The following is a 10,944-nucleotide window of genomic DNA, read 5'->3' on the forward strand; positions in this document are numbered from 1 at the left end:
ATTTACTAAATAAACGTTTGCCATAATTTCTGTGAGCACTTAAAAATTAAAAAAAAATACATATTTATAGTATATTGAATAATACCAAAGTATTACTTATAATAAATTTCATTTCCGCTGTCGAGTTTTGAAGATGTTTATCTCAAACAAAGCGATGGGTGTCGCTTAGAGCTGGAAAATTCATAAAAAATTATTAACGAAAACCAAAAACCAAAAAAAAAATCGAAAAGAGATGAAACGTGTATGAGAACAAAATGTGGCACGCACACCGAAACATACATACATACATAGGTATATATGAAATTCTATTTGTTAGATGTGTTCTCCACCTTTTAAAACTACGCCAAATCACAGCCACAAGTCATAATCAACAGCTCAGCGCAGCTAACAGGCAGCCAGGCATCCAAGCAGCGGCCAAGCAATGCCGTCGTAGAAGAGGAAGCCTGCAGAACCCGCATAAAATGAAACTAAACGAAAATTTATGATGCTCGCCACGTACAATAGTATCGTGTGTGCAACACTAATGTTACACTATAACTGTGCTACAAACAAATTACAAAATCAAAACAACAACAAAACGCACACATTCATAGTTAGAAACTTAGTTGTTTGTGCAGCTAAATTTTGTTAGATTAAAATCTTATCGCATTAAGTATGCAGACGAAATCGAAGTCGCTAAGTGGAGTGGCAAGGTAGGCAAAACGTCGGATAAAAATTAAAAAAAAAAACAAAAATCTTAAAAAAAATACTAAGACACCAATCATGTGGAATTTGGTAGATATTCTTTAGCACACGCCAGGGGGTAATTGAGTTTAATTCCTTGCCATGATGAGCTATGAGCCCAAACGTGCCGGACCCAAGATCTCGAGGTGCTGATAAGAAATCATTGCAGTGCACGCAAACATATGTACACGTGTATTCATACATATATACATATGTTTTGTAGATGTATAGAGGTGCCTATGTGTGCGTTTGTATACTTGCGCCGTAAAAATTAGACGCTTTGCTATGAAATTATGAGTGGATCAGTGACAATTGCCGCCGCCGCTGGCGCAATGAAGGCAGCTATACAAAAACTAGCAAGAAATAATTACAACAACAATAACAAGGAGATAGCTCACTGCATAGAAGACATTTTCAACGCTTAGAAGACACCTTAGTGGACACCTTTACTGCTTAAAAGGCACCCTCACCGCATAGAAGAGACTTTCATCGCTTAGAAGGCACCTTCAGCACATAGCAGCCATTAAACGCGCCCTCCGCAAGCTGAAGAGCGAGCACGCGCAATGCATGTCCTGGAAAATCCCCACATAAAAATCACGCAACAACAACAACAAAGCGCTTGCACGTAATCATATGCGGTCAATAACTCCTCACGCACTGTATCACCTCTACCAAGAACCATAACATATATTAGTAGCTGACATACATACACATGTGCATATAAAATACAAATATAGTCATACATAGTTACATATATACATATATATACATCTATGCGTATCTGTACATATTTATATCTCCCCTCTAGTTAACTTCTTTCTTCTGTGGCAGCAAGTCTTGGAAGCATCTATGAATGAATTGCGGGTGGGAATTTCCACCAGCACGCCAGCAAAGCCATACATACCATAATCACCACAACAACACCGCACAGTCGCGCGCTGGCGACCCGTGACTGCCCGTTGGAGTAGTAACAGCGTATTTTTGTCAACCTAAACCTGCTCGGCGCGTTCTTGCACACACCAGCTTGACCACACGTCGCCAATCTGGCACATTGCCGTAGTAGTCCAAGCTCATCGCTGTTCATTAAACTGTTAATAAACAATTTATATTCGAAATATTCTAACGAAAAGCGGTTAAACACAAATAGATTATCGCATTAGCATTTATTGCGCCAAATTTTGTATACAAATGAAAAAATTAAAAAGTTAGCCACAACTTGTTTCGCTTGGTCGCAATCATTTGCCTTACTTAATTCGATTTTGTTATAGTTTTGACAAGGCATATGTAAATGAGCTTGATCAGCGGCGATAAGTGAATTATAATTTCTTTACAAGATCACACACACACACACACACACAAAAACGCGTTTGTGTGTTTAACTAGGCTTGAAGGCTTTTTTCGCTTCGAAATTTGTGACTCAGTAACCGGGCAGAAAGTAATGCGCGGTTGGCTTAACCCGTTTGTGCGGCAGTGGGGTATTGCTGCAAGCGCGTACATTGGAAGAAATGATTTAGCCAACTATGTATGTCGAGCTTGTCTAAGGTCGAATAAATACCCTTAATCTTTCTACTTTTAGATTTGAGAAAACTTTTTATTATGGATATGTTAGAGATCGACGGAAGCATCGCCAGAGACTGTGACTGTAACTGAGAACTTAAGCTTTAACTAGACTCTTGATTTGTTTCTGATCAAAGCATCCAAGATGAAATGATAAAAATACTGTTTTAACTGAATTAGTGGAGTTTATGGTGACTATGTGCGAGAAACCCTCGGCTTTCTGTATTTTCAAAGAGGTTTTCTGCATTTTTCAGATAGTCCTTCAATATGTGTTACATGTACATATGTTACATCGAATTTATGTTTGTGATAGACGAAAAAATGTATGTTTCTCTGAAAGATCGGATAGCTCCTTTACTACTCTAGTGACTTTGGTGGCAAAAACTGGGTATAACAACAACTTCTACTCTTTTCTGAATAAATAAAGCCTGGCAGATGAAAATTTCTGAAAAAAAATCTGAAAATCGAGTTTACAGGCAAGCTAATTAACAAATCGTCTACATTAGTATGTATGTATGTGAGAATAAAAAAAATTTACTGACTCTACTTGTGGGCTTGTAAATATATAAAATTGATTATTTTATTATAAACAAAAAGAATTCAATATTGACGCAATTTGTAGGTTTAGCAATATGCAATTTCACTTATTGACTTAATTAGCAAGCTTAAGAAAATAAAAGTTCATTAGGTAACTCAACCAGCAGGCTTAGGTACTAATTGACTCAATTAGTGGGTTGAGAAAAAAAATCACTAGTTAACTCAATTAAGTGGCTTTAAAAACAAAAAATATACTAATTGACTCAATTAGTGAGTTTATGAATATGAAAGTTTCACTTATTGACTCTATAAGTAGGCTTTAATACTTATTTACTCAATTAATGTCTTTAGGAAAATTAAAAAAAACACTAACTCAACTCAATTAGGTGTTTTAGGAAATCAAAAAATATCATAATTGACTAAATTAGTGAGCGTAAGGAAATAAAAATTCACCAATTAAATCAATTAGTAGGCTTAGGTACTAACTTACTCAATTAGTAGGTTAAGAAAAATAAAAAAAACACTAACTAATTCAATAAAATGTTTTAGAAAAACAAAAAATATAATAATTGACTTAATTAGTGAATTTAGGAACATGATGAATTCACTCAAATGATGAATTGACTCAATTAGTGAGCTTAAAAGAATAGAAATTCAATAAATACGTTTATAGTAGGCTTTAATACTAATTGAATCAATTAGTTCGTTTAGAAAATATTAAAAAATACTAATTGACTTAATCAGTGAGTTTGGGAATACAAAAAATTTACTTGTTGACTGAATCAGTGAGCTTAAGAAAATAAAAATATGCTAATTAACTCAATTAGTATACTTAGATAATAATTGACTCAATTAGTGAGTTTAGAAAAATAAAAAATCATTAACTTATATACTATTTGACCCAATCAGTGAGTTTAGGAATAGGAAAAAGTCAATAACTAACTCAACTAGTACGCTTAGGTACTAATTACCTCAATTTGTAAGCTTAAGGAAATACAAAAATTCACTAAGTAACTAAATTCATCGCTTTAGAAAAACACTAAATGTACTAATTTACGCAATTAATCGGTTTATGAAAATAAAAAAACAGTTTTTGATTCAAATAGTAGGCTAACGAAAACAAAACAGTACTAATTGACTCACGTTCAGAAAATAAAGAATTAAAAATTTTGAAAATTAGACTTAACAATACAAAGTCCAATTAAACAATATATAAAATTTAAATATTACACATTCTCACAAGGACTTTTCGTCAAAAACCAATTTTCATTCATTTGTATTTTGAATAATCAATTAAATATTGTTGCCAAAAACGTCATTTCGCTTGTACCTTTGCCGTACTTACATTTAATATGCTTCCGCTTTGAAACAACCACACTCAATTGAATCGTGCTATGCGTGATTGAACTAATAACACCGTTACAATGGCGGCAAACACGTGTCGAAAACTATTTGATACTTGCACAAGCGGGCAAATGCATACTTATATGTACATATGTTGTATATGTACATTAATTATATATATATATATGTATATGTATATAAATATGTATCCATGTATATTTTGTACATATTTACTTAGTTCTCTAATATTTTCATTGTGCGCTTTTTGTGTTTGCTCTTGTTCTTTTTGCTAATGTGTTTTGTTTTTGCGAATGCTGCAGCGCTCTAATTTATTTGCCACCCACAGCATGCGGCGTGCTTCATGAAATTAATTGCCAAACATTTCATACATAATGGCTTATTTAAGTTATTATAATTGCATAATTACCCATTATTTGTTGAAATTGTGGAAACGAAACACAGCAATTGCTTTGTTATTTGCGGTATTTTGCTTTTGTTGTTGCAAAGTTTAGTTTCTGTTTGTTGACTTTTATTTATGGCCGAATTGTGGGCGATACACTGGGCACTGGGTGCTGGTAATAACGGTTTATTGTTTTTTATTGTAAATTTTTTTGTTGTTTAGTTATATTTGAGTAGTAGGCGCTTCTTCTTTCATTAATTAATTATTATTTTTTTTTTTTGTTTAACTTTATTTCAGTTGATTTGCGATTACTGAAATGTTTTCCTTATATAAGAATCTAAATAAAAAAATTTTATTTAATTATTTTGAATTTGAAAAATTTTGTTTTATGCTTCTGAAGTTTTAAAATTTATTTTGTATATTTTTTCAAGTAAACAATTTTATCTTTATTTTTCGTATATATTTATTTTTGAATTAATGTTTTGCAAATAAATTTTTGTTTTTATTTCTGAGTTTTTTGACTAAATTTTTTGCATTATATCTGAAGTTATTTAAATTATTTCATTTTGAGCAATTTATTATTATATTTTATATTATTTATTTTTTTCTTTTTCATAAATTTTTTTTTTTTAATTTTTCATGTTTTACAAATAAAATTGTTTAAAAATAACAAATAAGTTTTTCAATTATTTTAACTTTAACTTATTTAACTTAACTTTATATTATTTATTTTTCTTTTTCATTAAAATTTTTTTTTTAATTTGCTCATGTTTTATAAATCAAATTGTTTAAAAATAACAAGTAAGTTTTTCAATTATTTTAACTTTATTTTCAATTATTATTATTTTTTTATATAAAAATATTTTTTAGACTTTTTAAGTGTTAAAACTTATCTTTCAATTTTTTTGTAAGTTAAAAAATTATTAAATAAATTATTAAAGTTTTTCACGTTTTAAAAACCAAATAAATATTTCTAATTTAATATATGTTTTTACTAAATAATTTAATACATATACCATTATTTAATTATTATTTAATTTTTAAATTTTTTATTAATTATAATTTAAAAATTAATATTTTATTTATAAAGTATGTATTTTGATTTTATTTTTTTTATTTAAAAATATTTTTTTTAAAAAAGTTAGTTAAAATTTATAACAAATTTTTCGAGCTTTTCAAATAAAATTTAATTTTTTCACTTCTTGTTTAATTTTTTTTTAGTTCAAAAAATATTATATTGACGTTTTCACATTTCTTTAAATGAAATTTAATTTTTTTTATTGTTTTTTTTTTATTTTTTTCAGTAAAATAAAATTTTATTTTAATTTTCTTTCACGTTTTTTTTTTGTTTTTATCAAATTTTGTGTTTTTCATTTTTTTTTATTTTATTTTGTTAGAAAAATATTAATTATATTAATTTTTCACGTTTCAATCAAGTTAAATTTTTTTAATTATTATTACTAGTTTTTATTTATTTTTTGAGTACGATAAAATTTTATTTTAATTTTTTTTCAAATTTTTTCTAATCAAATAGAATTTTTATAAAATATTGCCGAATTTACTCCAACTCTTCACATGTAAAACTAGCATTTGCGCCTTCTTCACTTTCGTACCTTTTTTCGTTTTCGTAATTTCCTTCGTTTTAACTAAGTGATACCGGCCGGCTTATCAGCTGCTTACTGAAAAAGTCTGCAAATACCAACACTTCCAGCCGAATGCGCGTTCACCAGCTAACTGTGCGATCCATGCCGGCTAAGCAACAACTATATATATTTTCTAACACGCCACAATCGTGCCAAAAACAACAAAAAAACATTTTCCCACCTTCCAGTGGCCATGATTCGGCCGTGTGCTTTGAGTAGTGATTCTCGAAATAAAAATGTTTGCAATGTATCAAAATGTGATCTTTTCGCAAATTTCCTTATAAAAAAGGGGCATACGCAGAGATAATGCCAAAAAGTCACAACAACAACAACGCGCAATTGATGACGTTAGCAGGCGCTTGCGAAAAGAATGTGTTGCTGCCACAAAGCGTATTTAAATAGAACAAACCTGTTGAAAGAGTGACTAGACGAAAAATGTTTGCTGGAGGAATACGCACACACATACATGTGTACATACCAATATACATATGCATATACCAAATTATAATTTGCGCACGCCTTCATATTGTCTACATAGCTGAATTAGTTGTGAAGCACTTTTGGATTTCAACAAATCTTTACTAGAACGCATTAGATGGTGTCAGAGCACTCACGGCAAGCCTGTTGTTGCACGCTCGAAGGCGCCAACAGCCACTCTGACGTACATACAATGTATTTCTATGTATGTATGTAATCCTAGATAATTTCACACGTTGTGGTACCGCTACAACTGGCGGTACGCGGAAAAATATTGATACACACACACACACATTAGCACTTGTCTATTACTTACGCAAACTATTAGAAAAATAATCGTTCATAGAAAAGCGAAAGGCAACAGCTGTTGCAGTCTTGTGCTGTTTTCTACAAGGAAAAAACTTGAAAATTAAAATAATAATAAATAAATAAGGCACTACTTCGTTATCTTAATTCTTGATATACCCGAATTTTTCGCCATTTATCAACCTTAAACATTGTTAAAACAAGATAAGGGAGAGCGAACGGTAGAACCCTTCCCTTTTGAAAAGTTTCGTGAGGATGTCGTGTCAAATGAGAAAGTTGCTTTTGATACATTAGTGTATGACAGCTATATGTTATAGTAGCCTGATATCGACGGCTCCGTCGAATGCGCAGTTTCTTGTCAAGAAAAGGAGGCATGCAAAATATCGAATCTATAGCTCAACCTCTCAGTTTGTATACAGAGAGACAGATGGACATTGCATCGATTTCACATCGATACTCCAAAATCCTAGCCTCTAAATTTGTATGCAGATAGGCAGACGGACATTGCTAAACCGTCTCAACTCGCCAAGTTGATCATTTACCTTTCTACTTTATAGCGTCTCTCAAGTTGTTTTCTGTGTTTTACAAACTTCGGTGCTCTCCACAAAATTAGTCAACTAAAGAAAAAGTAGTTCCAATTATAAAAAAATATAACTAAATAACCAATTTCTACTGATTCTCATGCCATACTTTTTTTTCAATACCATTGGTTACTTTAGTACCTTGATTGGCACAGCTTTTTTTTTAAATGATGCATACATTTAGGATGAAACCGAGTGAAACTTAAAAAAAGTGTTGCCTACATTTCAGCGCTTAGTTCTTATTACAATCCAAAGAACTTTTTGAAACAAAACTAGAGTACTGGATATGCGGTGTAATATTTTAATCTAACAAAATTTCTTTTAAAGCTAAGATAATCGGTGCCTAACTCTTCTGAAGAAAATTGGTGTAATGACAGTTAGGAGACTGAAGGCGTGTTAGGTGAAGGATAATCCACTAAAGAATATTTTCCTTTTAAAAGCAAAGTGCAAAGTTTTTAATGATGCCTAGATTTAGGTTGCTGATAAGATGGTGTAACTCCTCTAAAATATATTATTAGTCTTTTCATATACATATATAAAGGGTTATGTGTCCTCACAACCATCAGTTATAGGGTAGTCAGCCAAGCAATGTAGAAACCAAGTGAATCAACAATTTTGTTAAGGAAATTAAAACGATGTTTGAAGGTTGAGAGCTTAATTTTTGCCATAAATTAAAGTTTTTCTTTGATAACTTGGTTGAGAATTGCAAAAATATATGCTATTTGAATAAAATAACATTGAAATATTATACAAAAGCAAGAAAAAATGTGAAGTGTTGTAATATATTAGTTTGGTTAGCTTGGAATCAGTAAGCTTATATTAAGTCAGGAGAGTATACATACATACATATGTATGTATAGGTAACATAGTGCATATATATAAGGAGATAAATTCAACCAATGATCAGCGGATTGGTCAAAATTTTGCTTATTGACGGCTTCCCAAAATAATCGTTTTTGCGTAAAAATAGTAAAAGAAATCGTATTTTTTTTTATTAAAAAAAAACTATGTGGCCTACTTTTAGGGTTCAGAGAATTCTTTTAGGGTATCAACAACAAAAACACATAGGAAAGAATCGATTTTTCGAAACTCACTAGTATACATAGTCACTTAATCTCTGCTCAGGTCTTGAGGACTTTAGGAATTTATGTGACTAGGTTCAATAGTGTACAATATAGGGGCGCCAAGAGAGGCTTCAAACATAATACACTAAGAATAATATGTTAGTTGACCAAGTTGCCTAACATCTACTAGCCAAGATATTTTTTGATTTCTTAAGAGGTTCAGAATCACCATCTGTATAATATAGCTATCTTTACAAATTTATTCAGAAACACTTAGAGAAATCTTTAGCGAATTTGAATATTTCATTCAAATAAAAAAAATGCAGGAAAAAATCGATTTTTTGAAACTCACAAAGGGCTGGGTATAGCCCCTAACCCCCGCTCAGGTCTTGAGGAATTTAGGAATTGATGTAACTAGGTTCAATAGAGTACTATATAGTGTCCCAAGTGAGACTTCAAGCATAATATACTAAGAATAATGTGCTAGTTGACTAAGTTGCCTACTTTTTGGCGCCAAGGAAGTTTTTTTTTTGTTTTTTGTGAGAAGTTTTATATAACATTTCTCTACAAGCGAATTTAAAAATACTCAAGACCATTTTCTCAATATCTGGTTAGCAATCATTTGTCAGTGAAGTTTCGGTTAACTTTACCGAAAGCAGGATTCTCGATTAAGCTAATCATCACTTAACTGACAGATGGATGCTACGCAGATATTGGGAAAACAGCTATTAGAGAACACTCTAGCAAATTTGCATATTTCATTGTAACCACAAACTATAAGACACACACAAACATAAACACAACTCACACACACGCTACTACGTGGCGGAACATATGGCAATACAAACACATGTAAATATGGTGGATAAATCAAAATAAATTTTCGCGTGAAATTCGCTAATTATAGAGGTGAAGGTTGTGAAAACTGCAAAATCCCAATTGCATACATACATACAAACACATACATATCTACGTGCATACGTATATATCATGCGCCAATTTTATTTTCAGGCGAATTATTATTTCGCCCAGACAACAACAGGTGAGACAAAGCCGCTGGTGCAGCTGGCAGCAATTAGCCTGTGATTTGTTTAGTGTGGCGTCACTATTTGGCGTGTTGTCTTCACTTACGTTCGTACGTGTGTATGTATGTATGGGTGTGTGTGTGGCTTCCTTGTAAAAATCAATCTATTTTAAAATATTCCAAAATACACACAAAATTTGATTTGCGTTAAAAAGCGAATAGTTATAATTAAATGGAGCAGCTTGTCGTTTGCGTAGGTGCAAAGAAAACAACAACAACAACAATAATACCAAATCAAATTATGAAAGTAATAAAACGCAGATATGCTGGCAGTTGTTGTTTACAATAAAAATTGTAGCTATTTTTGAGTGAGTAGCTGAAAGCTACAACAACAACAACAACCACGCAGGCTGTGCCATATGTTTTTTGGTGTACTTTTTTATATTTGATTGAAGCGGAAAAATGATGAATTGCCTGCCGAAAGTTGTTTACACGCGCACACGCATACATCCATATATATCACACACAGTCACATATATGACATAAATGTGTATGTATGTATGTGTGGGTGTGCGCACCATATTGGCTGCAGCGCGAAGTGGCACTTGCAAATGCTTTGATTGCAGCAAATCGGCGTGATGTGTGTTTGTATGTGTGTGTGTGGCCAACCGCAGGAAAGCAGTGCAGTCAACAACAACAAAAACAACACATATACATATGCATATCCGATTGTCCGAGCGCAGCTGCGCGCATATGTAAATCTGTATTTACACACACCTCTGCTTTCATGCGATATATATGTATGTGTGTGTGCGTCTGTTTATTGCTTTTGTACTCTTTTATGCACTTTCACATTATTAATGTCTTTGGCCATAATGGCATGCACTTCATATCCACCATTGTTGTTGTGCGCGCTTAAAGTCAAAATTGCTTGCGTTTACAGCAGGAAAAAAACGAAAACGTACAACAACAACAAATACAACAACAGGGGAGCACATTTTACTATCATGTCGAAATTGAGTTGTGAACTCAATTCAATGCTGTTTGTTTATTTATTCATCATTGCAGTGCAATCAATCCTTTTAAATGCCCAACACAACAGAGGCGCTTGTCAAAATAATTAAATAATCGTTGGCAACGCGTACGAAAAGGTGTTGCATGCCGCTTCGGCAAGGATATACATGCATGTGGCTGCATAAGAAAGCACCTTTACGCACATACCTACATATGTATGTATATTCGCTGTAATTATACAATATATCTGTATGTATGTATATGCAATTGTGTA

This window comes from Bactrocera dorsalis, chromosome 1, assembly GCF_023373825.1.
Source record: "Bactrocera dorsalis isolate Fly_Bdor chromosome 1, ASM2337382v1, whole genome shotgun sequence".
Taxonomy (NCBI): Eukaryota; Metazoa; Arthropoda; class Insecta; order Diptera; family Tephritidae; genus Bactrocera; species Bactrocera dorsalis.